The 24,253-nt window shown below is 41.3% G+C and overlaps 1 protein-coding gene across 1 annotated transcript in view; it reads left to right on the top strand.

Moving 5' to 3' along the window:
• Window positions 1–6,803: 6,803 nt before the first annotated feature.
• The window catches only part of OPN5 (opsin 5), a gene marked incomplete at its 3' end in the record, with an annotated part of 52,407 nt that continues 34,957 nt past the window's right edge, over window positions 6,804–24,253 (top strand). Inside the window, exon 1 of the mRNA XM_084623383.1 lies at window positions 6,804–6,897. The remainder of the gene's footprint in view (window positions 6,898–24,253) is intronic.

A 24,253-nucleotide genomic window follows, 5' to 3' on the forward strand; every position in this document is an offset into this window, starting at 1 on the left:
AATGGAACACTTGATGAATTGCCCTGTTCTTTTAATTCGCTCTGAAGCACCTGGCACCAATCACTGTCAGAAGACAGGATACTGAATTAGATGGACCATTGGTCTGACCCAGTATGGCCGTTCTTATATACATTATAAATGTGATCAAGTCATGATCACTTATACCTAAGCTACCATTAACTTTTTAGTTCTGTGATCAGTTCCTCTTTATCTGTCAACATGAGGTCTCATATGGAATCTCCTGTGTTTGATGCAACACATTGAGTTAGGAAATTGTCATCTGTAATGCTTTTACCTGTCTGGGAAATTGAAGTGAAGAGGTGTCTGATAATTTTGAGCAGCCAGAAATTAGACCACTTACCAGTGAAGTTAGGAGGAGGGAAACTCTCAAAACTTAGAAAGTGAGCCATAGTTTTCTAATAGTTTTGTATCCTCATAGCCTTGAAGGTGTTTCTTTGCAATTGCCTTCAATAGAGGTAAATCATGTGTACAATGACACAGTAACATAAGGATAAGCCATGGCACTTATCTCTATTGTGGTAGAGTAGAGACCATCTATTGACACTGTTGTTGCTTACAATAAAAAAGACCTTTCTTTATATAGCCCTTGAGCTTTACCAACAATGTATTGTTGCAGGAGATACGGTCCAATGGGGTGGAGTGACATAGGAAATGCCATGTGGGGGGTGTTAAGAGAAGGTTCTGTGTGTGTTGGGTGGGTTAGGGTTCCTAACAGGGGTCTGCATTCGCTTTCCTTTTAGTGTATGGTATGTTAGCCTGGGTGTTCCCTGCACCCTTATATTTTCAACCAGCGCTGTGTGCTGTTTCATTAAGTGAACCATGTCCTATTGTATTTCTCTGTCCTTTGTTTTTCAAGCAGCTTTTCATGCCATTCACTAGTTTTGCTGATGTTTTTCTGGCACTCATCAATAAGGTCAGAAAACATATTGTCCATGGTTCTTTTTCTTTTGGCTCCAGATGTTCTGCAGTTGCTAGGGGGACATGTCATAAGAATCTACCCACCACGGCCACCAATTTAATAAAACCCAAAGGACATTATGATGCTGGCAGACCAGGTTATGTCAGAGTGTATTCAGGTCAATTCACTTGTGTATTAGTATAGATGAAAGTGATTAATGTTTTGGGTGTTTAAACTTTGTAAAATTAATCAGCTGTTACATGCATTGTTTTTACTTATCGGTGTCCTGTCATAATGTAACAGCAAACATCTACATTGTAAATACCCCTGTAATTAAATAACTCATCAGACATCAAAGAAGCCTTATGGAATGTTAATGAAGGATTTATCAGAAAAGGTGTTAATTCCAAAGCAAGTTGCCATTGTGTGTGATGAACCTGAGGTCAGAGACTCAAAGTGAATTCCTCACTCATCATCATCAAAGGAAAAGCCCACATGGGTAGAGACAATGTGACCTTGTCTTCTGTCAGAAGAAGATATAAGAATGGATTCAAAGAAAGATTCTTCATCTCTGGACTGTTTGGAATCTTACAGAGAAGTGTACCAGATGCAAAGTAGAGATCTCCAGAGACCATCTGGGTAACCTGAAGAGACTTTTGGGAAACTAGCAGTTTATTACATCACTGCCAGCATTTGGGGTTACATATATATTTTACCAGCTTTAACCTCTCAATAACTCTCATTCTTTTTTTTTCTTAGCTAATAAATCTTTAGTTAGGTTACTATAGAATTGGCTGCTAGCATTGTCTTTGATGTAAAAGCTGGAGTACCAGTTGATCTGGGATAAGTGAGTGACTGGTCTCTTGGGACTGGGAGAAACCTGATGTAGTATGATTTTAGGTTTGAGTCACCTTTTATCACAAAGTCTAGTTTGTCTGAGTGGCAAGATAGGCTGGAGAGTCTAAGGGGACTGTCTGTGACTCTATGGTTAGATTGGTCTGGTGATCCAGGAGTTCACATTTGTTCCTGGCTGGGTGAAATCTAATTATAGAACACACCTCCAGCATGGGTATCTGTTCTGTTTCTGACTGTCCGCCTTGAGGTAAGCACTCTCATTTGTAAGCCACTTCAGACAGCATGACAGACAAATGTTAGCTACAGGGAGATGTGCATTCCATGACAGATTTAAATGTTTCAAAGCCTTAATAACTCCCACTTAGAAATATGTAGCTTCTACTAAAATTCTCTTAGGTGAGTACTGTCTTTAAGTCCTCAGGATGGTGTGTGTTGTTTGCATTGCTTTGCAAGTTCAGCATTTTGCTGAAATCCTTCTCCTGGCAAGATACAGGGGGAAGGAGGGAATATCAGGTATTGCACATAAGGGCAATATATTTAGTAAAGAAAGTTAACTTATTTTAGGCACTTGTGATCCTGGAGGAGATATCCCTCTGAAGGATCCCAAAGTGCCAAGAAAGGAGCTCTGTAAGAGGTCTAGAGTCCATTCAGGCAAATAATCAGCAGTGCTTTTTCCTGGATGATTCACCAGAAATCCTGGCAGAGTAGCTTGGGAACATGTCCAAAGTGCTTCCTCTGGGAAATCAGATAAAGTATTAATGTTCAAAATGTTTTCTGAAATAACGCCATTAGACATTAGAAGAATTCATGACACAGTTAACAGGCTTTTTCCGCTGTAAGACATGGCACAGTGCAGACCCAGCACAGAGCAGTCTAAGCTTCCTGCTGTTATTGGCTGGCACGCAGCATAATGTACCATTTTGTGGTTCACATGGCCCTGCCCTGTGCATGCTGCATAACTAATTCTGGAATGTATTTCTGAACGAGAGACAGTGGGTGTCAGGGTTCCCTCCCCACTCTGAACTCTAGGGTACAGATGTGGGGACCAGCATGAAAGACCCCCTAAGCTTATTTTTACCAGCTTAGGTTAAAAACTTTCCCAAGGCACAAATTTCGTCCTGTCCTTGAACAGTATGCTGCGACCACCAAGTGATTCAGACAAAGAACAGGGAAAGGACCACTTGGAGTTCCTATTTCCCCAAAATATCCCCCCAAGCCCTTACACCCCCATTCCTGGGGAGGCTTGAGAATAAACAAGATGAGCACAAACCATCCTCGGATTTTTAAGACCCCAAAAACCCAATCAGATTCTTAAAAAACAGAACTTTATTAGAAGAACAAAAAAAGAGAAGAGACCAACTCTGTAAGATCAGAATGGAAGATAATCTTACAGGCAGTCAGATTCAAAACATAGAGAATCCATCTAGGCAAAACCTTAAGTTACAAAAAGACACAAAACCAGGAATACACATTTCCTCCAGCACAGTGAATTTCACAAGCCAAAACAAAGAAAACCTAACGCATTTTCTAGCTAGATTACTTACTAACTTTACAGGAGTTGGAGGGCTTGCATCCTTGATCTGTTCCCGGCAAAGGTATCACACAGACAGACAAAAGCCTTTCCCCCCCCACTCCAGATTTGAAAGGATCTTGTCCCCTCATTGGTCATTTTGGGTCAGGTGCCAGCCAGGTTACCTGAGCTTCTTAACCCTTTACAGGTAAAAGGACTTTGCCTCTGGCCATGAGGGATTTTATAGCACTGTATTCAGAAAGGTGGTTACCCTTCCCTTTATATTTATGACAGTGGGTTTGCCATAAGAGCAATGTGTCTGTGAATTTGTTTGTGGGTGAGGCTGTTGCACCAAAGAAAATTGTGTTGTGCAGTGAAAAAACTGTGTAAGTTGGCTGCAAAATCATTTTTGTGTGGTACCCCAGCTGCTGTGTATATGTCAAAAAGCAAGGCACCACAGTATTTCACGTGACTTTGTGAGTGAACATGTTTGACATGCATCTGCCATATAATGCACTTTTCTACCTCTGGCACATGATGTTTACTTTAAATTGGTCATATCTGCTGCATTGTGAATACCACATAATGCTGCTATTGAGGCAATTAACAGTCCTTGCTATAGTTCATGAGTGGATTTAGTTGCATTCTTAAAAAAAGTCTGTGCGCTGTGATGTATTGTATGAGTGAGGTGGAAGTGTGGCCATCCCTGTCTTTTGCTTTAGCAATTAAAAACACCTGCAATTTGCAATGAAAGAAAGTTCCTTTGTTTAGAAACTACCTATATCCTCACACCCCATATTTTGGCCATATTGGGGTAGGGGAATGGGTTACCTGGGTAATTGCAAAATGTTTAAAATAGCATTTAGTGGGCCCTGGGCATCTTGCGACTCAAATCAAGTTGCTGGCAGGTGGTTTGGGAGCAGCGGAGAATGGGAAAGCCCTTATTGGGGCTGGAAGGTGAAATGGTGGCTGGAATTAGTACCAGTGTCAGGGGAGTGGGATGAAGAGAGAGGACACTTCCCTGGGAAGCATATTTCTGCCCAGTTCAAGCATGTGTGGTGGTAGCTGGAGAGGCTGGGCAGAATTTTCTGGCTCATGCTGAAGCCTGAATCTGATCAGGAACCCAAGCCATGATCTCGGTGTTGGTAAGAAGTGCTGATCTCTCATAATGCTGCATCTGCAGCACCGGTTGTAAAGCCAGCACCAGCCCTTTAAAAGTTATGGGGACTCTGATCCCTGGGCAGTGGAGATAAAATAGTTTACCAGACGGGTTGCTGCCAAAGACAGTACTGCGATGGGATTGTAGTGGGAGGACTGAAGCTATACCAATGTCAATGTCTACCTCTTCACTGATATAACACCATCGGTAGGGACTTGCACCATTCTGAATGAGGAATAACAATCCTGAATAAACTGAGGGATACTTTGGTGGGACACAGACATAGGTGTGGAGCAAATCCAGGTCTATTGCTTTGTGTCTCTGCTGTGCATAGAGCAGACCTATGCTCTTGTTAGCTTCCACTGTCTCAAACTGCTGCTGTCAATCCCACTGACCCTTTCCACCTCTTCTCCTCCTACCACTGTTCTAGGCCTTCCCCCAGTCCTGACTCTTCCCCTCACCATCCTTTGGAATACTTTTTCCTTAAGGACATCCTGTCTAGCCCTCTGTCTTCCCAAGTGTATATGTATGGGGAGAGGTGCTTACCATGTGATGACTGTTTTCAGGGTGAGCCGACTGGAGGGCAGCCAGTTTCTTGAGCACTTTAACTTTGGACTCCTGGTTTATTTGGGTCCATGAGATGACTAATTATGAAGCTTGAGGAGCTTCAACACCCAGAGCGCCTCTGAAACCTGGAGTTGTGATGTCAGGCCCTAGGGTGTCTCAAGATGGCCACCTGACCATAAACAACACTCTGAATTAACGGCTTCTTTTGAAAAGGTTGGCCTTTCCCCCTCCGTGCCTCAGTTTCTTCACCTGTAAAAAATGGGGATAATATCTTTCTCTGTAAAACAGTTTGAATTCTACAACTGAAAAGCATTATGTTAGTGATAAGTCTTTACTGCCCTGTAAGGTATATGAGCCCCTCAGGGCATGCTTTCCTAGTTGTCTTGTTTTTCTGATTATGTTGTCTTAAACATGCCCCTTTTCTTTTTCTCTGCTTATTTAACCATCAAGAAATAACAGCCAGAGTGGAAACCTACTATCCATCTCTGCCTCAGGCTAAGAAGGGCAGCTGTCCTAATTTCAGAACATCCATTGCCAGCTCCTTTCTTCCTTTTAATCTTCTTCCAATTTTTATATCTTTCTACCTATACGATGGAGCCTTTTCCACTTCAGATCAGAAGAGCAAAGGGCTAATGAAATTCACATTTTCTTTTTAAAACAAGGAAAGGAAGGAAAAAAGCCTGTATGAAATAGAAATAGAAAAATTAGTCTGCATGTAAAGTCAACACATTGAGTTTGTATTTTATGAAAATCTCTCGGTAACCTCTGCAGTCTTTTCATTTTTAACCTCTGGCTGAGAGGTGACAGAAATAGTCCAAGGTTAGAAAGCATATTAAAATGTTTCTTGTGGCCATTATCCTTCCCATAGGTGGGGTCAGATTCATCTTACAAGCACACACCCTAGCCTGCTGTTAGATGTGAACCTACACTGGCTAAAGCAAAGTGATTCTGCAGGACAGGCCATGCAGGCTCCTGAAAAATCTGTCTCTATTCTGATGAAAGGTTGTGGTTGACTCTGAGATTTCATGACTTTACATTTCTTTCACAGATACTTAATTTAAAAGTTTTCTTTAGTGATTTCTGAGGGCCAGCTCCTCGCTGCTGTAAATAGTCATCGCTCCATTACTCTACACAAGCAGAGTCAAGCCCTGAATTTTAAAGCTGTGTACAATTTTGCCAATCAGTGGAGGGGGAAAACATCAAGTGAAACAGAATAGCAAGAGATGTTTCTATTTATAACAACTACAATAAAAAGCCTTTTACTATTTAGGATGTTTTCTAGCCCATAGGGCAAGCATTACTTATTGAGGAGAAAAACCCCTAATCCTTAAACTTTAAAAGCATTCTTAATTTTTGTGCCACAGACAATGCACAGGATTATTATTATGTCCTCTGATTTACACTGGAGGGACTTTATCATTCCCAGCATGTGATTTTTTTGTTGTTCCATCTAGTTCTGCTCCTACACATCTTTGAGCCACACTTCTCCTCATTCATTCATAAGTACCGAAGCAGGGTTCTTTTTTTCTCTAAAAATGTCATAGCAAGCTGATTGGGGAAGAACCAAGGGGACTGGATGCTCTAGAAAATGATAGATCTTACCACATGAAACTATTTGCTATAGCAACACCAAATCAGAGAGAGAGAGAGAGAACAGATACTGAAACATGCAGAGCTATTAGCCTGAGAAGTCAGAAAGGGGAGGAGAGAGTGATCATTTTTATAAACAAACACCCTCCCTCCGAATTCTAAAACTTGGAACACTTAAGCAACACAGAACATGCTGTGGATTTATGCTTGCTGAAAGATTGCTTTGATCCAGACATTGACATAAAGGGAAATATTGGATCTTTGGAGGGAATGCACTATACAGAGCTCAAGAACAAGGTATTGTCTTCTGTTATAACTCTTATTAAGAAGAAAATTGAATAACAAAAGTGTGTGTGTGTGTGTGTATGTAATGTGTGCATACATTGTCAGATATTTACTCTGTGTGTATATAGGTCTACTCTTCATCCACCTTTCATTTATGCATGCATATCCTTCTTTTAGGGCCAGATCTGGATGACGTTTGCTCATATTGAGTAATTCTTTACTAGACAAGAAGTCCCATCAATTTCCATGGGACATCCCACAAAATAAGATATTACCCAGCATGAGTGAGGGTGCCAGAATCTGGCCCTTAGAAAGGTATCTAATAAATTCAAAGCTGTGGTTCTAAATGAAAGTTTTGATATATAGCAATTATGTTGGTTTCTCCTTCCCCCTTTAGCTGGTAGCATGGCTCCTATGTCTATGTGAGATGAGTGGGCAATCCCTTCACTGGGAAACATTAGAAATGTAAAATATTGATTGACGGTTTTCAGAGTAAGAAATAGTGAATGTGTCACAACAGCAGCAAAGCTGGAGATCACTAGAGTACACTTCATGGGCTTGCTGAAGGATTTTGTTCTGAGGATCTAGAAGATATAAAAATCCCTTCCTCTAGGCTTTTTATTAGGTTTGACATAGTGTGTCTTATATGTAGATTGATACACCTAGGGGCAGATCCTCAGCTGGCATAAAATGTCATTGCTCCATTGACTTCAGTGGAGCGATAGTTTACACCAGCTGAGAGTCTGGTCCTTTGTATATAGGAAGTGTAAAAAAACTTGACTGTTTAATCTTTATTGTAATTTTTAAAACCCCATTTTAAATCAAGAATTAACACCAAAGTGCTTGTTAGGAGTGGTATATCTAATAATACTAATGTTTATGGACAGCTTGAATGCAATGAGCCTGTGTTTTTGTTTTTCTAGAGTACACATTTTCATGTACACACATTGTGCAAATTTGGAGGGCTGAAACAGCTGCTGTTTCAGTGGCTGGCAGGCAGAGAGACAATTTTAATATATACTATATCCTGTAACTGGGGGAGTGAGTTCTCCAGTGGGGAGAGCAGAGGAATGGGCATCCGTATTCTTGGGTTACAGTCCCAGCCATTGACTCACTGTAGTGCAAGTAACTACACTGCTCAGTAATTAACTTTACACATTGTAAAATACTTACGTGAACACATAATTCACACGGCTTTTGAAAGACTTCATTCTTCTATGTGAGAAGTGAATACATGTGACCTTATAGGCTGGTCAACACTTCCCTCACTTTGTCAACTGTAACTCTCTATTGGTATCAGAGTAACAGCCGTGTTAGTCTGTATTCGCAAAAAGAAAAGGAGGACTCGTGGCACCTTAGAGACTAACCAATTTATTTGAGCATAAGCTTTCATGAGCTACAGCTCACTTCTCTATTGGTAATTATATACAGTACAATTATGTAGACAAGGCACTCTGCATATTGTTCCATTCTCCCACTGAAGGTGGAGTAGGCCCATTAATAGGAGACCTCTACCTGAAAGAGTTCTAGGATGTTTGGCATAACAATCCTAAATAATAAAAGGTCTGTTAAATTAAATAATTACAGACAATATATTTTTTGTGGACTTGAATTTCTTTTCGGTTTTATTGATTTTTGTTTTGTTTGTTTTTGTGCAGGGAGATTTTTGTATTTGTATTTTTCTCCTGCATTCTCGTATAGGAAAGTACAACACAAAATATCAGTGCAATAACTCAGTATTATTCTGTGAAAATTGTGCACATTGTTGCTTTGCTGTTGCTCTGTCTTTGGTCTGATTTCTGGGGTTTCTGAAGTTGGAGCTGCTATTTTGTGGGCATTTCTGTTCCCAAATACTCGCCTTCATGTCTGGACAGCCTTCACTGGTTTGTTGATTTGTATTACTGCTATTGAGACACCAGTTATCACTTGATTGCTATTGCTTTGACTTTTCCTAATTTTTGATCACTGTAATTGATTTAGAGCTCAGTTCTGCAAGCACTCAGTGTAGTGGTTACTACCATGAATAGCCCTATTGAAGTACTGGACTATCCACAAGAGCAAACCAACAGTAAATATTTGCAGCTTTTATTACTTTGCAAAGCAGACTGTGACTCTGTTGTGAAGGGTGCTATTAAAATCATGTTGCTGTTATTGAAGCACTAGTATTTCCGGAACAGAGGCATCCACTGTTGAGATATTATCTCGTGTTAGTCAGAGTCTGACCTGTGGGGCACAAACATTCTTGCCACATCTTTTATTTTTATTTATATGTTTTATTGATTTTTTCAAATATAACAAATATACCAAAGCACCTGATTCGTGCCACATCTCATAGTCTGGTATCACACTGCAAAGTATATTTTTTGGTGTTCTTTGCTGAGCCATAGGGATGGACCCCAAAGATGTTATAAGTTCAGACGATTCTGAACATTATCATGCCTCCCTCACCGGGAGATGGTGAGGATTAACTAATTAATATGTTTTCTGGTTTAGCTTCCCAAATGTGGTTATTACTTTGACTATCAGAGAAATGTGTGATTAAGGATGTATATCTCTAGTAGAAACCAGCTTAGAGAAAGCGGTGCTAATTGGAGAAAATGACTGAATGAGGAGAAGCAGGTGGTTAAGGGATATGGCACTGATTGTCATGACATGTGTTGGACTCCTTTACAATTCCATTGTGGATTTAACAGTCAGGACCGAGAGGCATAGAAGGACGCAGACAATGCGGGTGTACCATCACAGGCACATTGTCTTGTGAACTACTAGGGACTTGCAAATCTTGACCAAAGCAAAGGTTGCTTCATCCAAATGAACAGGGAAAGAAATCACTGGAGCGCAGGAATCACAAACAGAAGTCCCCTGAAGCTGTAGGGGTTTGAACTTGCAAGGGCTGAACATTCCGTAAAGTATGGACTGCCCATAACTCCCATTGAAGCCAGCTGGGGGCTGATGGTGTTCAGCATTTGGCAGGCAGGAGCCCGACATGCGGCATAGATTCCCTTTCTTAATGATTTTATAATAGTTGTAAAACACAAGCGTGAGGGAGCTTATCAATTATCTGCATCTTTATCAAGCCACAAAAGCCTGGAATTTGGCACTGGAACAGCTGAGGAGAGAACAGCTGGGATTTGCAAGGGCTATTTTTAGTTGGGATCTCTCTGGCTTGAACATCCTAAATGTCCAAGATGAAAGCTGGAGTTGCTTATCACTTGATAATGAACGTATGATTATGTTTTAAATCTTTCCTTTGTTACCAGTCAGTTCCCTATATGAAGCAAAATGTTTGCAAAGACTCTATGTTGTACAAGTATTCTTAGATCTAATTGTGAAGACTAACTTAGGAGATACTTGGAAATGTTTGTTATTACCTTCTTCTTCCTTGCTTACCCATCAAATGGGGTATGCACCACGAGTCCTCTTCCTCCAAAGTGCTCTTTTCAATGCCCTATCCTCTGTCACACCACATGCTAACATGCTTTAATTTATGACATTCCATCTCTTCTTCTTGGGGCAGCCTCTCTGTCTTTTTCCTTCAGTCATGATCTCTTGGACTGTCTTACCCACATCATTGCCAGAACTGTGCGTTACATGACCAAACCAGCTGAGCCTGCACTCCTTCATTTTTTTCATTTATGGATGTTACTTTGAGCAAGTATCAAACATACACAGTCCTTATGTGGCCTTTCTTGCTTACGCCGCTCCTCCCTCCCAACATTCACATTTCTGTGGAAGAAATCATTTTGCTCATGTTTCTTCTTTGTTGCCCAACACTCAGCACCATACATTAAAACTGGACGGACCACTGTTTTATAGATTTTCCCATTTAATTTTACTGGTATCTTCCTATCACACACTAAACCACTTATCTTTCTCCATCTGAGTCAAGCATTTTTTATCCTTTGTTGTTACCATGTCAAGTAATTTTGTTACAAATTATTTTATTTTGGCCTGATCCCGTGCCAGTTTAAACTGATGGAGAGGTTTGCATTGACTACATTGGCATTACGTCAGCTAGAAATATACAAAGTGATCTAGTCCAAACATCAGAAATGCCCCCTTTACCAAAAAGCAGAACAGGGGCACAGCATTAGATAATTAGGGCTATTGATCAAATCTGTGGAAACATGATGTTGCATTTAATAAGTGACCATGTAAAAGAAAATTTGGGCAAAATACATAAATATAATAATTTTAAAAATATTGAAAAAAATCTAGTATAAACTGCCAATGAAATAAATTCATTTTAACCCAATTCATTGTTTGTTTTATAATATAGCCTTTGATTCAGCAAGATGTGTGTAACTTTAAGCATGTGTTCCCCAAGGCACAATCTGGACCATTAAACAGCTGTCTCTCGCAGTTCTCCCACGAAGGAGAGAGACAGCTGCTCTTACACTGCTTTACTATGAGATCAGCCACTCCTGGCCAGACAACCCAGTCTTCAGCATGTAACTTGCTCCCAGTTGCACAGTATTGAGTCTACTAGCTAGCTACTCACAGATTAAATTAAAGAATAACAGCAGCACGTTCTCTAGTCCCAGACTGCCCCCTAGAAACGTGCATCTCATACTGTCCAGTCCACTCATTGCGTAGTACAAGATCATATAAAGTCCGTGATTTCTTTAAAGGAAAATGGTAATGCACCAGCCTTGTTGTCCCAAATGGAGTTGCCCACACACTTTAATTCAAACACACTGGGTAAGATAAAACAGTAAACCAAGTTTATTAACTACAGAAAGATAGATTGTAAATCATGAGGCATAAAAATCAGAACTGGTTACAAAGTGAATAAAAATGAAAAAATGTAATCTAATGTCTAAACTTAGCAAGCTAAATAAATGTAAAAGCAAAATGTTTGTCTCACCGTAAACTGTAGTACATTTCACAAGCTGGCTCTCCTTTCAGCCTGGGACCCTTCCCTCTTAGGTCAGAGTCATTCAGGTATTCTTTGATGTCTTCAGTACAGAGGTGGGAGGAGGAGGAGAGGTCAAGTGGAGGCCACTGTCTCTCATTTTATACTGCCCTCCTCTTTTTGACCTGGGGTGAAGGTCACAAGCTGTCTGTTGAGGACGTGAAATTTGCACTGTCCCCACTGCTGGACAATGTGTGCTTATGTAACATACACACCTCCTGGGTGTGGTGTTTATCCCCTCTAGTGGCACCAAGACCACATAGAGAGAGAGAGATAAAATGAGTCTGCTCTACAGCCCTAGCTAACAGCCAGTTGCCTTTTAGCTCATGTGGTAGAGGCTCATGCAGTAAGGTCCACAGGTCTCCGGTTTGATCCTGCCCACCGACAACCAGGGTCTGTCGGTGTTACCCTTAGATGACTCTGTAACTGGCTGGAACCAGTATGCCTTTCTCTCTGAAAAACTGGTTTGTGGGTATTACCCGGAATTATAGCAAGTTTCAGTAACATTCATACAGTAAAATCTTATAACTTCATACACAGTGTCGCTACACATATCTCAACAGGACAATAATGCTCAGCAGATTATGCGTTTTCAAGTGATACCTCACAAGGCACACTTTGTACAAAATTTATCATAGTCTTGTAAAAGTGATGAACAAAACTGTCACAGTAGTCTCATTATCTTCAAGTCACATGCTTGTGTCCCTTGCTGAATCAGGAAAATAACGATAATTTCCAATTGGCTGAGTTTCTCAAGGTAAAGCATACTGAAACTTTGTTAAAAAATAACCTAAATTGGAAGAGAAGATACAGACAGACAGTCCTTAGGGCATCCCATACTGGGGAAACTTTTTACTATATATTATAACAAGAGAAGGGTGTCCAGGTTGCTGCACTGTCTAGATGTTTTTCTTGTGGATTCAACAGGCCAGACAGTGAATTCCATTTACTTCGGTAGTGACAACAGTAGAGCATTTAAGGCATTGTTAATTTAACTGATCCCTGACTTTGAAAGGTTTCATTTTCATTTCACATTGGGCGTGAAAAGATTTTGAAACCTCAAAATGGTTCATGAAATGGAAATGTTTTCTGCCCAGCCCTACGTATTACACCCTTTTAGATCCCAACCCTGTGAAGTCTCATTGAATTCAATGGAACTACTTGGATAAGTAAAGTTACACATGTGCTGTATCTCTTTGTGGGCTTGGAACCTTTGTTAGTGAATTGTTACCCAAACTTTGTTCACATTGTTAATGTCCTATGAACTGTGGCTTCCATTGTGATTTTGCAGCAGACTCTTTTACTTGTAAAATTGAAGCTGATCTAGTTCAAATCCTATGATATTTTTCATCTTTTGCAAAGTAGCAAACTGATCTTTATCAAATAGTTGTAGCCTTGTTCTTCTAATCTTTGAGGTTTTCCATGAAAGTAGCAAATCTTGATGCAAACAGTTATAGCAACTATTGCAAAGTGTTGTTCCTCTGTTGCCTTTTTCTCCAGTTTCTCTTTATCATCTGGAAGATACTGCCAATTTTTGATAGTTTTTGTGACTCTCCATTTGGGCATAGGTCTCAAGCTATTAAGGCCCAAATGATGAACTCAATGTGTGATGTTAACAAAGCCCCAAAATGAAGGACTTTAAATCCCATTTAAAATGCTGTGAACATAAAACACTTTTGTCTTTTGGCTATTGTCAAAGATATTAGGGGAAGAGGCCAAGGAGCACATTTTAAACTTCGGACAAGATAAGACTCTTTTTTTCCTTCACTTTTAACGAAGGAAATGGTCCAATGTAACTTTGGTCTTTTACCATTCCAGATGAAATTGTTTACAATTGTATGGAGGTTTTAAAAAGAAATCTATTTGGTAATGTGATAAGGAGGAAAGTTTTTGTTTTTTTGTTTTTAAAGACAATCACTGTTTGCCACTTCACCATTTTCATTACATTAATTCTTCCAAGCCAGTTAATAAAGGAGGGAATATAGTACAAAGGGCCAACACAGTGTTATACACCACTTTATTCTGTGAGCTTATCTGGAATTTATAAGCTGATGTAGTGGGGCCTTAACCCTGTGCTGGCCTTTTGTACCGGAGTGAATTTTACCTTAATGGATTAGACCATTTTTAAAAATCCTCCATAACTCGCTCCAGTAAGATGTTTGTGGTATATATGTCCTTGATCTCAAGCCTTATACTGGTATCTAGGTACTTAGGGCCTAACCCAAAGTCTATTGAAGTCAATCGAAAAATTTAAATCAGTGGGCTTCATATAAGGCCCATAAAGCCTTTTTGGGACACTGAGGGTGTATCTACACAGCAGCTGGGAGGATGATTCCCAGCTTGGGTAGACATTCACATGGAAGCTCTGCTCAAGCTAGTGCTTAAAAATAGCAGTGTGGCCATGGCAGCACAGGTTGTGGATGATGGATCAGGTTAGCTGCCCAAATACAATCCCACCCAACCCCTGCGTATGGACTTGGGCAACTAGCCCAAGTCGCTGCCCATGCTGCTATTTTGAGGCGTGAGTTCGAGCAGACCTACTGCATTTATTTCTACCCAAGCTGGGACTCACTCTCCCACTTGCTGTGTAGATCTACCCAAACAAAGGGCAGTGATTAATTGCTTTCTTTACCCTTTCCCAATCCTTACCGAGGATTTGTTTGTCTTTATTTTAAATCCAGAGATGTGTTGCCCCAATTCCTCAGAAAAAAAAAATTGAATTAAGTCTGCTTGGTACAGGAGCACATAGCATCTGTATGGAGAACAAAAGCAGAAAAGGAACGTTGGCAAATTGGTTACCCTGGAAGCCTTTATTAAACTCCCAGTTCAGGAAAGTAATTAAGTATGTGCTTAACTTTCAGTATGTAATCAGTCTTATTTATTTCAACAGGACTATGTATGTGCCAAAGTACCTTCCTGAATCAGGGCCTTAGGCCATGTCTACACTAGCAATTATGTCATAAAAACTTGTCTCTCTCAGGAGTGTGAAAAAAACAACCCGAGTGACACAAGTGTCGCCAGCATAAGTGCTCACGTGTGCAGTGCTGTGTCGGTGCGAGAGCTTCTCCCGCTGACATAGCTACCACCACTCACGGAGGTTGTTTTATTATGTCAATGGGAGAGCTCTCTTCCGTCAGCATAGAGCGGCTACCCAAGCAATCTTACAGGGGTGCAGCTGCGTTCGTACAGCTGTGTCTCTGTAAGTTCATTAGTGTGGACATGCCCTTTGTCTTGGTGTTTGTACCAGGGGTCCAAGGGTAGTATTGAATAAAATTGGTGAAAGGCCTCCTGGCCTTCATCTCCCTTCCATCTTAAAATGTACAGATTTATCCCCTATTCACAGTTATATCAGCCATAGGACCGGCATATATCCCCCTCGTCCAATGTCAGAAGTGCGAGGGGCGGACCCTGTTTGTCATTGGCCCAGTGTGGGTTGGTACACCACATCACACAGTCATCTGTGCTCCCTGGGGGATCAAATAATTGGAACAATGTGCTCTCGGGACCTCTAGCGGGGTCGAACAAATATCTATCCGTGGCCCATGGGTAGCTCCTGAGTGGGGCAGAGCAAACAGTCTATGGCCCCTGAGCCTCCTGGCTGGGGCAGGCAAACAGCAACTGGAGTTCTGACCCTCAGGGCAGGGGAGAACACAGTCAGTTTGTAGCCCCCAGGTGAGGCAGAACAAACAAGCAGTAGCCGCAGCTAGTGGCAAGGTGCTTCTCATGCATCTCCCCGGTTGGCAGTGACTTGGCGTCCCCATCAATCTGTGTGGCCATCTGGTTGCTCACAGCATAGTCCTGGTCTATGGTTTCCGCCCCCTGGGAGTCTGCAGCATCTCCCCAGGAGCTTGCAACACATGTCCTTCCTTCTCCTCAGTCAGACCAAACTGAGCTGGGCCGCCTTCTTTTATCTGTCCCTTCCACCTGGAGCATGCGCAGCAGGTTTGAGGGGCATGGCCTCCTGGGCCCACAGTGATTGATCCATCCCCATTGGCTCAGAGCAGGGTGGGTACACCCCATCACAAGAATTTTCCCTAAAATCTCATCACCACTGATTGGAACAAGTGACTACAGTCACTCTAAAGCTTATATCTGTATTAGCAGAGTCTTTTGATAGATCCCTTCTTCTCCTGTCTTATTTTGTGCCACAGCCTATCCTGCCATGTACTCACATGATGTTATTGTTAATATTACACCAGTGCCAGAGCACACTAAGCAAGATTGAGACCCCTTTCTGCTAAGCACTGCTCAGACACAGAATAAGAGGTACTCTCTGACCTGAAGAGCTTGCAATCTAAATAGAAAAGCCAGGCCCAGATTTGGGAGGAAAAGGTTATAACACACAAGCAGAGGGACCAATGTGATGGTCAGCAAATGGCTTGTTAATGCACTTTCCATTGTAGATTTTGCTTCTAGGTCTAGGGGCTCCAGGGGAGGGGAGAAGGGGAACATTAGGTGTCTCAGCTCCTCACTCCTGCCCCCATCCCCCGCCATTCTGTGTTCTTCATGATGAAAGCTGCCTGGGTAGCTTTACTCACATGGGGTGAGAAGGCCTCGTGCTGACTTTCTGCCAAGGGATGAATTTAATGCATGACTAGTCCCACTGACATCAATGGGGCTACTCACATGAATAAAGCAGCTCATGTGCTTAAGTGATTGTATCATACACGGTGGCTGGGACTCAACCATTTTTACAGAGTTTTCAACAACTTTGTACAGAACTGGAATGAAGGAGGCATGAAATTCTGTGGGCATTATTTTAATTGTGTTAATATCGACTGATAATATTACATTCAAATCTTGGCTTTGCACATCAGTTATAGTCGTAAATTGTAACGTAGTCAACATTTTGTTTTGTTTTTCTTTTTTCTTTTCAAGTTCACCATTTGTAGGGATTGGAGAACCAGACAGAAGTTGGCAGATGGAAATACATAATTTTATAATAGCATCATGGTTCTTTGATGAAATAGCAAAGACTCGTTGCACCAGGCTCGTCATTCCTTTGCTATGCATTGCAATATTGTCCTTAGTTTCTTTAAAACAAAATTTGGAAATCAGCGTTTGAGGCACAGATATTAAAAGAAATTGAAAAATTCTTACCCTGGCCTTGTATTAATACCATAAAACCATCTTCAGTCTTTATTGTTATTTTCCAGCATTGAATGGGAAATATTTGTTTACCAGGGTTGCAACTCCTATTGATTTTGAATGACAAGAGGAACAGTAAACTCACTAATCTGTTCTGCTTTAGGTTTCTAGTGTTCTTGAATCAATTCTATATTAGGGTTCCTTTTTGGATGTAAGAAAAGGCATGCTTTCTTATTTTAGGATAATTTAGGCCTTTTGTAATAAGAAGCTGAATTCATTTCTCCACCACTCAACAAGATAAACTTTTAAAGAAACAGCCCATTTTTAAAAGTCAAGAATACCATGGTTTTGGTACAAACTAGGAAAGAGAAAATCCATTGAAATGAGATAAAGCTACGTTTTTTTGTATAAAAAGATAAGGTTGGATTTTCTCTTTCCTGGTTTGTACCAAAACCATGGTATTCCTGACATTTTCTTAAATCTCTAAGGGCTGAATTTCCACCTTGCAGCCCAGCCAAAGCAGGGCAGAGCATGTAGCTCTGCAGTCCGAAGAGCAGGGCAGGAAGCTGACAGTGACTCCAAAGGGTCACAATCTATTCCATGCTTCCCCCTTGCTTCAAGTGGGGAGTAACAGCCTGGCGGTGACTGTGCTCCCCCAAACCCTGTGCCAGTTCGGCTGGTATTGGAAGATTGTGCTATTTGCTCCCCTACACATTTACATAGCCAGGCTCATGACTGAGTGCAAAGAGAATCCACCCGACTGACACTAATAACAGTGAAAAAATTGTAAGAATTGGTGCAGCCTGGGCCTTCACCACTGGTGTGTTTTTTGGGAAAATTCCATAAAATGAAATTTCATAAGCTCATAATGGCCATACTAGGAGCAATGATTCATCTAGCCCACTATCCTGACTTCCCACAGTGGCCAGTGCCAGATCTTCAGAGGGAATGAATAGAACAGGGCAACTATCAAATGATCCAGTCCCTGTTGTACAGTCCCAGCTTCTAGCAGTCATAGGTTTAGGGACACCCAGAGCATGGGGTTGCATCTCTGACCATCTTGGCTAATAGCCATGGATGGACCTATCCTCCATGAACTTATCCAATTCTTTTCTGAACCCAGTTAATTATGAGGTTTCAACATTTGGTTACAGACTTTTTGAAAATTTTTCATGAAAAAACAGACAGTGAGCGAGGACCAACCCATAAAGTCAGACTCTCTTTCTTCCCAGTGAATATTTATTTATGTAAGATGGAACAGTTTGAACACAAGTGAGTGAGAGCCCCCACCCGGAATAGGCAGTCACCCGATGTTTAGGGAACTCACGTGGGATATGGGAGATCCAAGGTCAAATTTCTTCACTGCATCAGGCAGAGGAGAAACTTGAGCCTGGGTGTCTCAAGTCTCAGATGAATATTGCAGCCATGAGGTGGGTCTTGCCCCCTCTCTCTGGTTTTCATTGGAAACTCCATTCTGAATCGGAGAAGTCTGCTTTACAAAACTTTTGTCAAAACGGATACATTTCTTCCAAAACTTTATGTTTTGGCAATCGGTATCATCTGATGAATAAATATTTTGTAAAAAAAAAAATTTCTTGACTGGCTCCATCTGTGCAACACCTATATCTCATTGAACTCGGTAAGATCTGACCTTTGTTTTTATAGTAATGTATATAGAACCCTATTGGTGTAACCTCTTTTAAATCCTACAGGCATGTTCCAGAAGGATTAAAAACATATTTGCAGAGTTGTAAAACTTTTATTTTCATAAATCTTACAAAAAAGTCACTCTGAAAAATTTATCATTAGAAAAATGGTGAATAAATCCTTCTGCTATACTTATTTTATAAATTATTCCCACCAATATTCTGTATTGCTATTGTTGTTATGTGTATTGTGGTAGCACCTCTGAGTTCGAGTCATGGACCAAAATCCCCTTGTGCTATGCCCTGTACAAACACAGAACAAAAAGATGGCCCCTGTCCCAACTGGCTTAACGTTCTAAGTATAAGACAAGAGACCAACAGATGGATAGAGCCAGATGGGAGAGCACAGAGAAACAATGAGACAATATTAGCATGACAGGCAGTGATCTTGGTACACCTGAAGCCTAACCCTTGTCAAGTTTTTTGTATGCATCATGGCAAAGGCAAGTTTTAGGAAGGGATTTGAAAGAGGGCAATGATGTGGTTTTATGGATGTTTATGGAGCGCTCCTCTCAAACGTGAGGGGCAACGGGAGAAAGCACAAAGGTGCTTTTTTGAAAATTTAACAAGGATCATTTATATAATGTGGATTTGTAACATTTACTTCCAATTCAAGGAAAATAATAAAGAATGAGGAAATGTTGAAAGAATTGGGCATGCTTAGTCTAGAGAAGAGAAGGAAACTTGCAGCTTTCCTCTGGTGACAATTTAAGAACCAGATTTACTGAAGTGGGCTTCTTGTTGGAGTAAAATGTGGGCTGCAGATTTGAAATAAACAGTGTGATTTACAAATCTAGACAATATTCTCTTTTGTGCCATGTAGAGAACTGCTGTTGATGCCGATGGAGTTTTGCAAGCAGAACAATATGCCCCTATGTATGCTGATATTATGTATTTAGGTTGCAACCAAAATGTGCTGGAAGATTCCAAACACAGAGGAAATTATTTCCCCACTCACATAAATGCATCTACTCTTAAGGTTCAAATATAACAGATGTTTAAAAGTGTAAAGCAACTCTGCACGACAGACATAGAAGAGAATGTAAAGAAGGGTTCAGTTTCAAACTGGAATGGGAGGGGGGATTTTGAAAGGCAGAATGTAATTGCCCAGATTAGAATTAATTTAACCAGAATTCCAGGACTAACACTCCTATTCTGAGGAAAGTTAGTCTTGTGACTAAGGCATTGGACTGGGACTTGGATGGCTGGGGTGCTGCAGACTTGCTCTGTGATTTGGGGCAAATTGTATAATCTCACTGTGCCTTGTTTCCCCTACGTAAAATGGGGATCATAGGAATTCCTTTCTCTGTAGACTCTCTTGTAGAGCACTTAGCACCATTATACCCTAATCTTGGTTGGGGCCTTTAGGGCTACAATAATTCAAATAATAGTAATAGTTTCCACATGTGATCGTGGCCTTGAGATTTTATATTTTATATTAATATATTCATAGATTTTTAAGACCAGAAAGGGATCACTGTAATCATCTAGTCTGACCTCCTGTGTAACACAGGCCATAGGACTTCCCCAAAAATTATTGCTAGAGAACATTTCTTAGAAAAACATCCCATCTTGATTTAAAAATGGACAGTGATGGGAAATCCACCATGACCCTTGGTAAATTGCTCCAGTGGTTAATAACTTTCACCATTAAAAATGTTTCTGGTCTGAATTTGTCCAGCTTCAGCTTTCAGCCATTGGATTGTGTTATACACCTTTCTCTGCTAGACTGAAGAGCTCATGTAGATACTTGTAAATTGTAATCAAGTCACCCCTTAATCGTCTCTTTGTCAAACTAAATAGATTGAGTTCCTTCAGTCTATAACTCTGAGGCGTGTTTTCTAATCCTTTAATTATTCTTGAGGCTCTTCTCTGAATCCTCTACAATTTATTAACACGCTTCTTGAATTGTGTACACCAGAACTGAATACAGAATTCCCAACCGTGGTCGCACTAGTGCCAAACACAGAGGTAAAATAATCTCTCTACTCCTACTTGAAATTCCCCTGTCTATACATACCAGAGTCACATTAGCTCTTTTGACCACAGCATCACATGGGAGCTCATATTCAGCTGACTATTCACCATGACCCCCAAATCTTATTCAGTCACTGCTTCCCAGGACAGAGTCCCTTATCCTGTAAGTATGGCCCATATTCTTTGTTTCTAGATATATCCATGTATGTTTAATCATAGAATTAGAGAATATCAGGGTTGAAAGGGACCTCAGGAGGTCATCTAGTCCAATCCCCTGCTCAAAGCAGGACCAATCCCCAACTAAATCACCCCAGCCAGGGCTTTGTCAAGCCTGACCTTGAAAACCTCTAAGAAAGGAGATTCCACCACCTCCCTAGGTAACACATTCCAATGCTTCGCCACCCTCTTCATGAAAAAGTTTTTCCTAACATCCAACCTAAACCTCCCCCACTGCAACTTGAGACCATTACTCCTTGTTCTGTCATTTGCTACCACTGAGAACAGTCTAGATCCATCCTCTTTGGAACCCCCTTTCAGGTAGTTGAAAGCACCTATCAAATCCCCCCTCATTCTTCTCTTCGGCAGACTAAACAATCCCAGTTCCCTCAGCCTCTCCTCATGAGTCATAAGCCCCCAACCATTTTTGTTGCCCTCTGCTGGACTCTTTCCAATTTTTCCACATTCTGCTTGTAGTGTTGGGCCCAAAACTGGACAAGGTACTCCAGAAGAGGCCTAACCAATGTCAAATAGAGGGGAATGATCATGTCCCTCAATCTGCTGGCAATGTCCCTACTTATACAGCCCAAAATGACGTTAGCCTTCTTGACAACAAGGGCACACTGTTGACTTATATCCAGCTTCTCATCCACTGTAACCCATAGGTCCTTTTCGGCAGAACTGCTGCCTAGCCATTCGGTCCCCAACCTGTACCAGTGCATGGGATTCTTCCGTCCTTAGTGCAGGACTCTGCACTTGTCCTTGTTGAACCTCATCCGATTTCTTTTGGCCCAATCCTCTGATTTGTCTAGGTCCCTTTGTATCCTATCCCTATCCTCTAGCGTATCTATCACTCCTCCCAGTTTAGTGTCATCTGCAAACTTGCTGAGGGTGCAATCCACACCATCCTCCAGATCATTAATGAAGGTATTGAACAAAACTGGCCCCAGGACCAACTCTTGGGGCACTCCGCTTGATACCAGCTGCCAACTAGACATGGAGCCATTGATCACTACCTGTTGAGCTCGACGATCTAGCCAGCTTTCTATCCACCTTACAGTCCATTCATCCAGCCCATACTTCTTTAACTTGCTGGCAAGAATACTGTGGGAGACGGTATCAAAAGCTTTGCTAAAGTCAAGGAATAACACGTCCACTGCTTTCCCCTCATCCACAGAGCCAGTTATCTCATCATAGAAGGCAATTAGATTAGTCAGGCATGACTTGCCCTTGGTGAATCCATGCTGACTGTTCCTGATCACTTTCCTCTCCTCTAAGTGCTTCAGAATTGATTCCTTGAGGACCTGCTTCATGATTTTTCCAGGGACTGAGGTAAGGCTGACTGGCCTGTAGTTCCCCAGATCCTCCTCCTTCCCTTTTTTAAAGATGGGCACTACATTAGCCTTTTCCCAGTCTTCCGGGACCTCCCCCGATCGCCACGAGTTTTCAAAGATAATCACCAATGGCTCTGCAATCACATCCGCCAACTCCTTTAGCACTCTCGGATGCAGTGCATCCGGCCCTGTGGACTTGTGCTCGTCCAGTTTTTCTAAATAGTCCTGAATCACTTATTTCTCCACAGAGGGCTGGTCACCTCCTCCCCATGCTGTGCTGCCCAGTGCAGCAGTCTGGGAGATGACCTTGTTCGTGAAGACAGGCAAAAAAGCATTGAGTACATTAGCTTTTTCTGCATCCTCTGTCACTAGGTTGCCTCCCTCATTCAGAAAGGGGCCCACACTTTCCTTGACTTTCTTCTTGCTGCTAACATACCTGAAGAAACCCTTCTTGTTACTCTTAACATCTCTTGATAGCTGCAACTCCAAGTGTGATTTGGCCTTCCTGATTTAGCCATATTACAGTGCATACTGATTACTTGCACCCAGTTTACCAAAGCCATCCAGCTCAAATCGAATCAGTGACCTGTCATCTTCATTATTTACCACGCCCTGAATTTTTGTGTTATCCCCTTCATCATGTTTTTGCTTTTAAACAAAATAAATCAAATTATTTTTAAATGGCCTGTATATCTGCAACATATTTTCCTAAAATTAATAAACTCTGGCATAGATATAAGGTGTAATGCTACCTGGTTGGGATCTCTGGCACACCCCATTAGACTTCTTGCCACATGTTAGTCACTCCAAAGTTTCCTCTGTCAGCTTGTTTTGGGACTCTAAACTTTTCATTACCGCATGATAGGGCAGGAGAGAAAGAAACATCTACAGTCAGAATAACAGTCTTACTGCCAGATGACTAATTCACGATGCAATGTTGCACTTCTTTCACTTTGGAAAATGCACAAGACCACATCTCCCATGGATTTACTGTATGAACAGGGGTTTATCAGTATATAATGGAGCAGTGTGTGCTCCTGGTGTCTGACTTTCTTTGAACTGATCTGTCTTTTGTGTGTGTGGAGCAGCTAGAGAATGGGACACCCGTTGTCCAGATGTTAGAGGACTTCCACCATAGTTTTATTTGTCTGGTACATTTTCCCCATCACATGTGGCTGTTGTAGAAGAGACCATGGAGAGAGGGAATAGGTGAGATAACAAAACATATTTCTGCGTGTGGGTTGTGTATAGCTGAAAGCTGTTCATTCTAGCCGAACCGTGGGACCCTTAGCTGCACATTATTGAGCTGGTTGTGCAGGGAGAGGCTATAACTATAGAGCGATGTTGAGAGTCAGACAGGGAGAGTTATGTTTCCAGACAAATACCCCTATTTTTCTCCTCTGGAGAAAAACAAAACGTTAGTTAAAGATCTGTAGAGAAAAGTTTATTTCTCGATCATCTTCTGAGCACATTGAGTAAAGTAAAAGAGGGTATTTTCCCCCCCTCTTGATTTGATTAAGTGCACACACAATAAGTACTTCCCAAGGAATTGACTGTGAATTTAAAAAAAAGTTTAGGTCCCTCCGACATTAGGGAAACGTGCTACTCTGTAATGAACACCTAACCTGCTTCACTGGTATAAAACATGGACTAAATAGAGACACTGGATGTATGGGTTTGAAGGAACAAATATGGACACCGTGTAGAATCAAGCACGTGGGTTTATTACGCACAGCGCTGGCAGAGTGTCTCTGAGCCTAATAAGTGAGGTGACAATGTCAAACAATTGATTACAAAGAATTATATGGATTTTCCATAGGCGGAGGGAAATGACAGGGTAGGCAGTCCTAAACCCCTGGATAGGTCTAGCAGCAAGACAAGATAAGCACAGTATCCAAAGGTCAAAAAGTTACATGTCTCCACCCATGGTTTCAGGTTAACACATGACACTTAATTAGTACACAGGTGTTTTCCATTAAACAATATATAAAGTGTGTTAGTATAAAATATACATATGTTGAATTCTGATTTGGGATCCATAGATAATGAAAGGTTTCAGAGTAGCAGCCGTGTTAGTCTGTATTCGCAGAAAGAAAAGGAGGACTTGTGGCACCTTAGAGACTAATAAATTT

The sequence above is a fragment of the Lepidochelys olivacea genome, assembly GCF_965140295.1.
Source record: "Lepidochelys olivacea isolate rLepOli2 genome assembly, chromosome: 3".
In the NCBI taxonomy this organism is placed as follows: domain Eukaryota; kingdom Metazoa; phylum Chordata; order Testudines; family Cheloniidae; genus Lepidochelys; species Lepidochelys olivacea.